The 11,128-nt window shown below is 39.0% G+C and overlaps 1 non-coding gene across 1 annotated transcript; it reads right to left on the bottom strand.

Moving 5' to 3' along the window:
• Nucleotides 1-1,333: 1,333 nt before the first annotated feature.
• Nucleotides 1,334-1,498, bottom strand: LOC139146898 (U1 spliceosomal RNA). The gene has a single exon (XR_011555605.1). It is a non-coding gene; the product is annotated as a U1 spliceosomal RNA (small nuclear RNA).
• Nucleotides 1,499-11,128: the final 9,630 nt, after the last annotated feature.

The raw sequence follows: 11,128 nt of genomic DNA, 5'->3' as shown, positions 1-11,128 counted from the left end.
ATTGTCTGTGGTTTATCCATCTGCAGTTCAGTTTATATGTGTGCTGTTGTCTTTGAAATGCTGTTTGAGAGATTGCTGTTTGATTGTCCTGGGTATAAGTGCATTCAACATTACTGCAGTAAACCTGGTAGGGGGTACTCTTGATATTTTCATACGGGGGTGTGCCACCAAAGTTGAAAATATTGACCCATGTATATTCCAAAAATATGACCCATCGTTACAGATTTCCTTGACAAATTTGGGGAATTTTCACCCTTTATTCTGTAGGATGCGAAGGTTTTCCTAATGCATGGGACATTTGCTTCGTTATCAACCCATGTTAACGGGATGAAGATCGACGAGTGTTTAGGGATTTTTTCTTGAAAAAGTGACCATTTGGGCAGCACATACTGGTACACCTTTTCTATGGGGAGTCCCCCAGCCTGGGAGTAAATCTAGGCACGCAAACGGAGACTTTGATGCTTGAAGGTGTGTACAGTATTTGATGTATATTTTGCTGGTGTATTTTTCAATTTGAAAATTACATCACTGTGTATAGTAAGACCATGCGATTGATGAGAATGCTTTTAAAAGTAATTTTGATGTTTCAGAATCATAGATCTCCAACATTCTGAGAGGCTTTTGAACTGCAATCTCAGGGGGGGAGAGGGTCTTCTTTCAACTGAATTCAACTTGTGAGGCATGAGCTGTAACCATCTGGAAAGAAATAGATAATAGCATAAAGGATTGGAAAGACTAAATGATTTCAATCACGTTTCTTTCATTACGCCTGTCAAGAAGTATAGTGGCCTGCATGTATTAGAGATGAGCATTTTCCTGTGTCAGCATGAAGCGCCCTCTATTATTGTTTGACCGTCACTTGTTTTCTGTTTGTCGCCTCGCTCGGATTTCTTCAGCGAATTGTCCCTTGATGTAAAAAAGTAAATTTCCCACAAAACTTCAAAACATTCGATGGCTCATGATCAATGTTGAATTTTTAGCTAATAGAGTGCATGAGGTCATGCAGAAGTTCTGCTTGAAAGCTTTTTCTTGAAGATGTCTTTGAAAAGATGCACATTTACTCTCAACTTCAGACGTGAACTTTGAACAATATGTCAAGGTACATAGCACTAACGAGAAAAAATGAACTATGTTAGAACAGTTGAAAAACTGATGAAAAACTGATTGCTTTGTTTTGAACAGTTTTTGTCCGTTTTGCTCAGAGATTTGTTCCATATTCAGAGGAAATAAAATGTGAGGCTCACGTACAACAAGCGAATGCAGCCGCCATAAGTTTCCACGGGCAATGTGGAGATAGTTGAGTGGGTTAAGTTCTGTCTTTTGCTTTAATTATCAGGGGATAGCGCGAACGCAGTCCCCCACTACCAGAAATTATGCACCCGAGTCACCCACATTTGGGGTGATCGCAAGGGTCAACCCGCCCGGAGTGCAATGGACAGGCCTCGCCCTGGAGGAACCGCCTACGTGATCACGGTTAACCTCTGTGCCAGGTAAGTATGCAATTGTAGGGCTTCATTCGATACTTATTCAAAGACTTTGAAACTTTGACTACAGTTTCATGGTGAGTTAACGACAACCAATAGGAATACAGAATTGCCAACCCCCTTGATGTGATTTTTAATATGACCCTTTTGTTATTCAAATTTTGGTATAAAATCCACTTCCTGTAACACACGCTTCGCGCTTGCCCGGCATGCCGCCGTGCCAGCGCTCACAGTTTAGTTTGCGGCTTACAAGAGACGATCGACGTACATGTCATACTGATCATTGCTGATACTGACAATAACATGTCCTCATGTATCACTTTCCTACGGCATCATTACCAATAAAATCCTCCCGTTAGCGCGCAAACGTGTTTGCATGAAGTGTATATTACTACCGTGGTTGTCGTTACTTGTAACTCACCGTGAAACCACGATGCTGAAGTTATTTTCGTATTCGTTTTCGTATTCGTTTCGTATTCGTATTCGTATTCGTATTGGAGTCACTGACAGAAAATGTTATTTTTAGTCCAGTTTCAGATATGAAACGTGCAATATACGATATTTACTGACGTTTAAATATTGTGATAATTTGATTCGTAATTTCATCTGCCAAATTTGGTTAAATTTACATAAATTTGCATTTGTAGATTTTAAAGAATTTTGTTCACCTCATTGTATTTGAAAAAAAATACTTAAAATCGGTTATTTGAAAAATACTTAAAATCGGTTGGGATCGGTAAGGCGCATCTTCGCTTGCCAATGTCTCTTGACCGGGCAGCTGGATGCACCCCGAAATCAGGTGGTCAGTGCCAAGTAATGGGACTCGTGAGAGCGGATGCAAAGGAGCTGCCCTGGACTGTACCATTGTTTTGCGGGGAGGGCAGATTTTTGTGAGGCGCTGCAAACGGGTGACTGTTTGAAAGCTATGATGAACGGGGGACTTGTCCAGGACAACCATCTGAATAAAAAATGTGAAAATTGTTATATCCGGTCATCCTTTTGGACTCACTTTAGAATGATCATATCCATTTACAATTTGTATTTCAAGTATTTTACTTGATTTTGATATGGCTCTACGTAGACCTGAAATAAATTATAATAACAATACAATACAATACTTTACAAAACTCAGGAGTGCGGTAAGGCAAAAATTACAAAATTGCAAGTTACGACAAAGTTGTACGTGCTGCTTACAGGGGAAAAAGTAACAGAAATAATGACAATAGGTAGTTTATCTTTCAGAGTAAACATGTGAGCAATAATAACATAAAACCGGACCGACCGATATTCATGTATACATTCAATCAGGGCTCAAAGTAGCGACCATTTTCAGTCGCAAAGGCGACCAAATTTTATGAGATTGTGACTGAATTTTTTCAAGACATTTCTCCATACCGACATGATACGTATACGTGATCAAATTGTATTCGCTCAGTGTTCACGGAGCATTGTCCTGAAAGGCCACGACCCCAAAATACGCATTGAATAAGCATAGCCGTTGAGTGGAGTTACTCAGAGGTTTGAGCGCGTTCTCTCCACTGCACAGCGCTGCCAATGTGTCTGCTGATGTTTCTTGGATGAACTGTCAAAATATCCCAGAACAGACCATAACTGCAACATGTTTCATGCGTTCACGTGCGTAATGAATATTTGCGTTAGTGGCATGTGACCGGCTAGACCATTTCCGGAAATCGTCCTTTGGAAAGCAGATCAAAGCATCGATTTCATCAAGCTTGTACTGGATTAGCCTGTTTCATAAAGGTTTTTGTTTTCAGCCAGATCTAAATAGTATGGAAGACCGGTCACGACATGCGACATGCGACCTGCGACTTCAAAACTGCGACCTGCGTCCTGCGAGTTTGAAACATACGACCTGCGACTTCGGCATTTAGACCAAGGTGTAGGCCTAACCTGCGACTTCACAACAGCGACCTGCGTCCTGCGTGTTTGTCAAACTGCGATATCAGTCTTGATTTGTTCGCACCATTGCTCTGAACACGAGCCTGAAAAACACGAGGGACACCATTGCACTATATTAAAACAGCCGGTTTACCGCATTCTCGCGACCAGAGCATTATTTTCGCACCGCTGGCCTACGCAAAAATCGGCCAGCGAAAGAATTCAACCAGCGATAGAAGTGCATGAAGCTGTGACGGTAGAGAATTCCACAAACGAAGAGCACAAATTTATTTTCCTTCTTACGAAAGGCAAACCGATCTGAAATAATGCAATAGCAATAGGGTTTTAAACGTCTACATCAGTGTTTAATAGTTTCTGGAACTTTTCTGCCTACATGATCTAAAATATTATATACACACAAAAAATAATATGTACATATTATAGTATGTACATATTAGGCTTAAAGACTGAAAATAGGATTGTAGGAGGGTTTAATTATGTCCTGTTTTACAGTTTTAACTCGCGTTATCTATAAAGAACTTGAGTCGGTCTCTGGCTATTCATGGTTAGCAAATATGTTTGCACTTCTGTCAATATCAGTATTATTTTAACTGCTTTACTTTGCATATGTTATTTGTGTAGACAAATGTAGTCCGAAGTTAACCAGTAAGAATATTTTTATTTTTCCAACTGAACAAAAGTTGGATCAATTCGATTTTTGACGAAAAGTAAAAATGAAATTAGACGAAAAGATGGCAACATCCGATGATCAATCACTAGAGAATTGGAACAAAACTGGAAATGTTAGAAAATGAACGACAATAACTGAAAATTCGAATGTTTGCAATGACACTGACGCAATTATGATACAGGGGGGACAACTGATGAATTAAACAGACAGCTAGATGGTTATACCACAGTGAAATGAGGATAAATACCATGTATTAGTTTTCTCTGTAATTTTTTGATAATTTTGGACGCAAATCGACATCACATTTCATTGGCTACAGTTTTTTCCCAATTTTTTGCAAAAATTGGAGAAAAATTGACAGGGGTTTATTATATAAGGGGACAAAAATAGACTTTGGCGCTCAAAGGATTAAAGTTCACGCAAGACGCCTCCAATCTAATACTGAGGAAAACACCATGAAACGTTACGTGTTGTTGTCGCATGTCGCAGTTGTGAAGTCGCAGGTCGCAGTTTGACAAACACGCAGGTCGCTGTTGTGAAGTCGCAGGTTACACTAGGTCTAAATGCCGAAGTCGCAGGTCGCATGTTTCAAACTCGCGGGACGCAGGTCGCAGTTTTGAAGTCGCAGGTCGCATGTCGCATGTCGTGACCGTTCTTCCAAAATAGCAAGCACTTTGTTGAAATATCATGGCAAATCTGGCCGGGTAGCGACTGCAATTATGTAGAACAGTCGACCATGGATGGATGCGATGGGACTGTGCGATGACCTCAATGACCCGAGCGAGTTCGATACACGCCACAAGTACCGCTGCGATATCACAGCTAGGATTAATGCGCATATACGTTTGAGTTTTGTTCTCTTGCCTACAAAATATCTATCGAAAGTTGATAGCTGCTGCATTTCTATTCAGAGTTTTTGTTGAAAAAAGTAGCTATCTACGGCTAGCGGCTTATTGGTCCCTCAAAGTAGTACTGCTGAAAGTTTTTGGAGTGACCTGCATGCTGCAAAACGGAGTTGTAGAGCGGGGCAAACTGCGTAACACTAAAACTGGATCGCACAGTAACAAATACGGAAACCGATCGAGCCAGTTGCGACAGCTTCTAGACTAGCTGAAGCCTATTTATCATAGAATACAGGTATTTCTCGATATTTCGCGATACAAATTAATTTCCATGCATTCTTGTGTATCTTATCATAACGCAAGTTGATCAACATGTTCTGGCAATGACAGTTGACGCAAACGCAAGGAAAGAAAAAGAGATGGGCCGTACTCAAATAAAGACTCTGACAACAGCTCACACATTAATTTAATCTTTATTAGGGAAACAAATGTACAGATCGGGACATAGGCCTATGATACCATTTTATATCATCTCGTTTTCTTTTATGACGCTTTCCCACATCATATGAGATGATATTTTCTTTGCGACAGCAGTCTAAATATAGCATGTCATATATATAATTTTTAAGGTTTTCGTGACACTACAAAAGCCTCTAATATTTTCAAGGTCCAAGGTTTGCCCCTAAAATTTCGACTTAGGGGCATGCGATAACGTTGAGCCCTGCATTCACTGTCGTTATGACGATCACTTTCTCAGAGATATCAGTTTAAAACAAGAAAATTACCTTTTAAGTTTACAACTCGTCAAATTGGGCGGGTCAGCTAAATTTCCATTATCGATACTAATGATGTCAACAGAATGTTGAAGTTGGTTGTTGTGATAGAAGTTAATACGAAAACGAATACGAATACGAATACGAAAATGATGTTTGTTTAAAAAATCTTTCCTCCAAAGACTACTACTGGCCCACAGGCGCTAATAGCTTGGTAGTCTGCTAAATAGATCGATTTTCGGCTCGATCTATCGATCCCGTGGTCAGTATGCCCGCCACTGTAACCTAGTGAGTATTTTGGTTACAATGGCGCGCATATCGACTACGGGATCGATAGATCGAGCCGAAAATCGATCTATTCAACAGACTACCCAGCTAAGGAGTGCCTGTGTACTGGCCGTTTGTTTTTAAAATCTCTCCTCTAATGATAGCAACGATATCTTTCAATCTAGGGCCTAAAAAGATTGGATCTTTTTCAACTTACATTCTCAAATATTGAAGTATTGATATATTGTCATATAAAAAGCACTTGTAACTTCTGTAAAGACAGAACTTTTAAATAATACGTACGAAATTTGGACTAAAAATAAAAAATTTTGTCAGTGACTCCAATACGAATACGAATACGAATACGAAACGAATACGAAAACGAATACGAAAATAACTTCAGCATCGTCGTGAAACCACAGTCAAAAAGAAGCCCTACAACTGCGTGATTACGAAAAAGTTCCTCAGGACGAGGCCTGACCATTGCACTTCGGGCGCGTTGACCGTCGCGATCACCCGAAGCGGGGGACTCCGTAATTATCCCCTGATTATCAAATTACAAAAAAAGATAGTAAAAGGTAAAAAAGATTAAAAGTAAAAGATGTAAAAGACAGTTTATGAACGGTTTTACAGCGCCGTCTCCTTGATTCATATGCTTATCGCTATCGTTATTGCTACAATAAGCTTACGTTGAGAGTGAACCTCACATTATCAGAAAAGGAATTTAAATCACGTTTTGTTACATGTGTTTGTTTATTTATTATTATTTTTCAATTGGCTATATGGAACGTCCAGACAAATTTTTATTAAAAGTAACAATGTACAATAGTACAAAGTGAGACCGTTCAAGGTTTAAGCTTAAACACTATTTTAATCCAAAATATCTGAGCAAAATTTGACAAAAAATAATTTCTTTGTTCAAACAAAGTAATCTGTGATGTTTAGGCGTAGCCGCTACACAGCCCTGCCACGCCATGCAGAGCTGCAGGGCGTAGTTTTGGCTTGTTTTACATCTTGATGTCGTGTTTAGGCCCTATGGACGAAGCCTATAAAAAGACGACGATGAGATGCTATGGCTAAATTTTGGCATGATAGTTGATACTCAACTACTGCGAGAGGTTCTAGGCAAGAAAGTTTCGATATATTACCACGGCCGAATCTATAGGCTCGACACATTATTGTAGATGGACGCAGGATTGTCTGTCAAAGAACGTCTACCTTATCAAAATGACTAAATATGCAATGTGCTATGAAACAGTCGCATTGGTTTCTCGTTTAAATAATACTTGAGAATTAGAAAATCGAGTGATTATCCTCGTCGACAAAAAAAACTTGAATTACCACTAGGCCTATAGACCTTCATGCATCTTAGGTGGAGAAACCTTCCGTAAATTAAAACTTGACAATTCGCACAAATGTAAACACTTTCCTTCTCACGAAGGTCAATATATATGCGAATAAATGCACACAGGACATTTAACTTGATTTTCCCGAACTAGGAGACAGTACTGAAAGATCACACTGACAGTAAAGTACCACACCGCACTGACCGATCGACTGGTCAGTGCGGTGTGCTACTCGACCGTATCTGTGAGGTGTGGGGGCAGTCATTGACGTACACACTGATAAAAGTATCTTCTTTTTAGGTTTACATTAAGAACTTACAGAGTTTACCAATTAACATTGGTATTTGAAGTCAATCTTACCAAATTGTTTAAATTACCAGACAAGGAGACGGTCAAAAACGTGTGAAATATTGCGGCGGTCATATTCGGTAGCCATTAAAACGAAAGAATACTAACACTGAGGGCGCTGTGATCAGCCACGTTGAAACTCTGCTCGTTGCATGTCATTCCAAAGGATGATTTTCTATTCAAACTGTCATTTTCCAGACAAACTATTGCAAATTTGTTATTGAAATTTAAAGCAATATCAGACGAGATACACTATTATGCTTTCGGCTGTGATTTCAGTAGAATTACAAAGAAGTACAAATTACAAATAAAACATCTGCAACATTCGGTTAACTTGAGAATGTAAGGCTTTTTATTCCAGATAAAAGCTGTAAACATACATCTCGGTACACTGCGTACATGTTGACAGCAAAAATGTTCTATTCAATTGTACGTAAAAGGAGTTATCAAGTTTTCCTTAAATAGCAAAAACGACAACAGAATGTACACAAAAAAGGAAAATAACAATTAATGTAATAAAAACATAGAACTTTAAACACTGTGACAAAATATTTTAACTCACTGCATACAAAATCGCACATCTATTGTATAAATACTTATTTATATAACAGACTGATCACGAAAGAATGCTGTCCATCGTTTAGTTTCTGGGGAAAGACACTAAAATAGGAAATAAATGTAAATCTTACAATGTCAGGACAAGCTAGCGAGGTATATTATCTTTCAAAGCTGTGAAAAATGTCCCTTTATTTGCCAGAGCTTGGTCAGGCTCAGTTGAAAAAATCTTTCCTTTTCTTTAAGGGTGAGAGGCAAGTGGGAGTGATATCATGTTAGGTTGAGGAAATCTCTTCCTGGTGTTATTTTGTACTGTTAGCATTGCATGTCTTTAAGTCTAAGATGAGTAATCGTGTAATTCATAAACGTCAACAATGTCTCTACATCCCTGGTGTCTTGAAGCACGAAAGTATGGCAGCTTGGGCCAAAAAAAAAATGCAGAAAAAGAAAATTTAAAGAAGTTTGCTCACTTGTCAAAATGGCAATTGTTGAAGTCAGTAAGAACAGAATCATCTTCAGAATAAACTACGAGTGAAATGTTGATTTCATTTTTAGAAAATCTGTCAGCGGTAGTTCAGTGATGTTTTTCATGGTGTTTTCCTGGATTGGCCGAAAAGTGGGGGAAAAAATGTCAATACAGGACGAATAGCTGTTTACACATTTACATCTCATCAATGAAATTTTGAGGCTCTTGTAAAACTGACCATACCTAACATGTTCACTTTTGACATGTTTAACGCAAAGTGAATCACTGTTGGAACGGTTCCACTTATAGTAGTATTCAAAATGGTGAGAAAAAAAAATAACTGACAATTGTAAACAGAGGCTTTCATCTGTCAGGACACATCTCCATTCATACTATTGAGAAGTTCCTTTGTGCCCAGTTTCATTGTTGATTTATCCTTGGCTACTTGACAAGCATGTCACGTTGCAGGACCAATGGCTTCTTCTCTTGTAAACAGAGAGAACGCCACCGTTCCCGTCACATGGTTGCACACATGCGCCACAATGCTGGGAGGAAGCTATTCTGTTGTTACAAGGCTGAAGGGCACATAAGCAAAGATAGGCTTGGCTGGGCTCTGCTTTTCATTGGTTATGCAATTGTGCTTTATCACCATCACAGAATGCTAATAAACATTGCCTGACTCGGTCAATGCACCCTGGTCTATCATACTTTCCTGAAAGTATTTTGTTCTTCTACGCCTTCTAAAGATTAAAGTTGTTGGTATGAAGTTGGAGACGTACTTGTTGCATCTCAATGAACTCCTCATTTCAAAAAAATGCCAGTTTTACAGTTTTGGATGGAATGTAATCCAAAAACTTTCATCACCAAAAATTTGGGAAAATCACACCAAATTTGAGCATTTATTTATGGAAATGGATAGCCTATGATTTAGCCATGTATCTCATGGCTCTGTCGACTCAAAAAAAGTTGAATCAGAGCAACTGTCAAAATGACTGGCTGGATTCTGCACAAGGAAAAGGGTGAACACCTACAGCCCGAATCTACGAATCATTTGAATTTCACCATTCCAAAATAGCTAATCTACAGTTTTGAAAGAATGGAATTTAGAGTTAGGGAAGAGATTTACAGTTAGGGAAGAGAGCATAAAACGGCAGGGAATAAATTGTGTTCCTACAGTTCAACATTCTTCCTTTTGTTTTAAGTATCTCTTTCAGCTGATCATGTTGCTATGAGAATGTTTGACTATCTGTGTGCATGACGCCATGCGTAGGCGAGTTGGAGCAATAGCCACCATCAACAATCTTAAACGCCACACTGTGGCCTCATCGAATATCGAAATCATCAACATCCACGTAGCTGTTAGCCAATCAATACCTCTGAATGGGTTTGACTACGCAATGGATGGACAGAAGGAATGGCATTATCAGAGTACAAGAATTTCCAATTGCAACACCACTACACATAAATTTAGACGCAACGCGTCAGTCCAGAGTGCACTGACCCTGTGTGGAGAGGCATCATCTATTGCTGGGATGGGCATTCATATTGACAGCCTCTACCACAGAAATTTAGCTAACAGGCACTGTTTCAGAAATAAATGATCCATAGTTGCCGACTGCTTCGTAAATAATATTATCAACACCTCAACTAATGTTACATCTCGATGTCTTGAAATATCTGACATGAGGTAGGATTGAAGAGCAAGCTCCAAACACAAGGATATTTTGATTGTCTGGTTTGACGTTGAATATAGCTGATTTCTCTGACTACGTGTTAGATTTGTTCTTATTGTTACAGCAGGTTGTCTGAAACTGGGATGACAGATGGATAAAAGGGAAACAAACAAAAAATACATAGGATGCTGCAAACTGTAAAACATCTGTTAATTTTAAATAATTGATGCACAGATTTCAATTACACTGGTCTTGTTAACTGACTCTGGTCTCCATTAATTACACAGAAGCACATGTAACTAGAAGACACTGCCAAATCCATGACTTCTATTTATCCCCTACAAGCTAGAAAGCACCTTTGAAATTGGATGAGTTTGAAAAGTGGAATGTTGAATTACAGGTGCGACGACCTTTCAACTCATTCACGGACCAATCAAATATCAGAGTTGAAAGGTCAACCAATGACATGCTTCATATGAGAAAAAGACATTTACAGCAGCCATCACTGAGTAACAAAAAGCCTTCACAGCTAGTAAGATTAGCACACATAGATGTAGATTGGGTTAGAACTTTCACGATCCAAGTGAGTAGTCTCCGGCATCAAAGCTAAACAGGACAGAGTACGATGGGCAAGCTTCGCACGACTTTAAAATCAAGGAAAAACAAGATATCTCAAATTCTGAAAAGATCATAACACAGGTTGACAAATAACCATACATGTAGCAGTGACCAGAAGAAAACACTAACGTCCTGTAGACTTCTTCGAAATCTCTGTAACAATCAC

The sequence above is a fragment of the Ptychodera flava genome, chromosome 12 (genome assembly GCF_041260155.1).
Source record: "Ptychodera flava strain L36383 chromosome 12, AS_Pfla_20210202, whole genome shotgun sequence".
Lineage (NCBI taxonomy): Eukaryota > Metazoa > Hemichordata > Enteropneusta > Ptychoderidae > Ptychodera > Ptychodera flava.
Note: the sequence above shows the minus strand (reverse complement) of the source record. Positions and strands in the feature narration are given on the sequence as shown.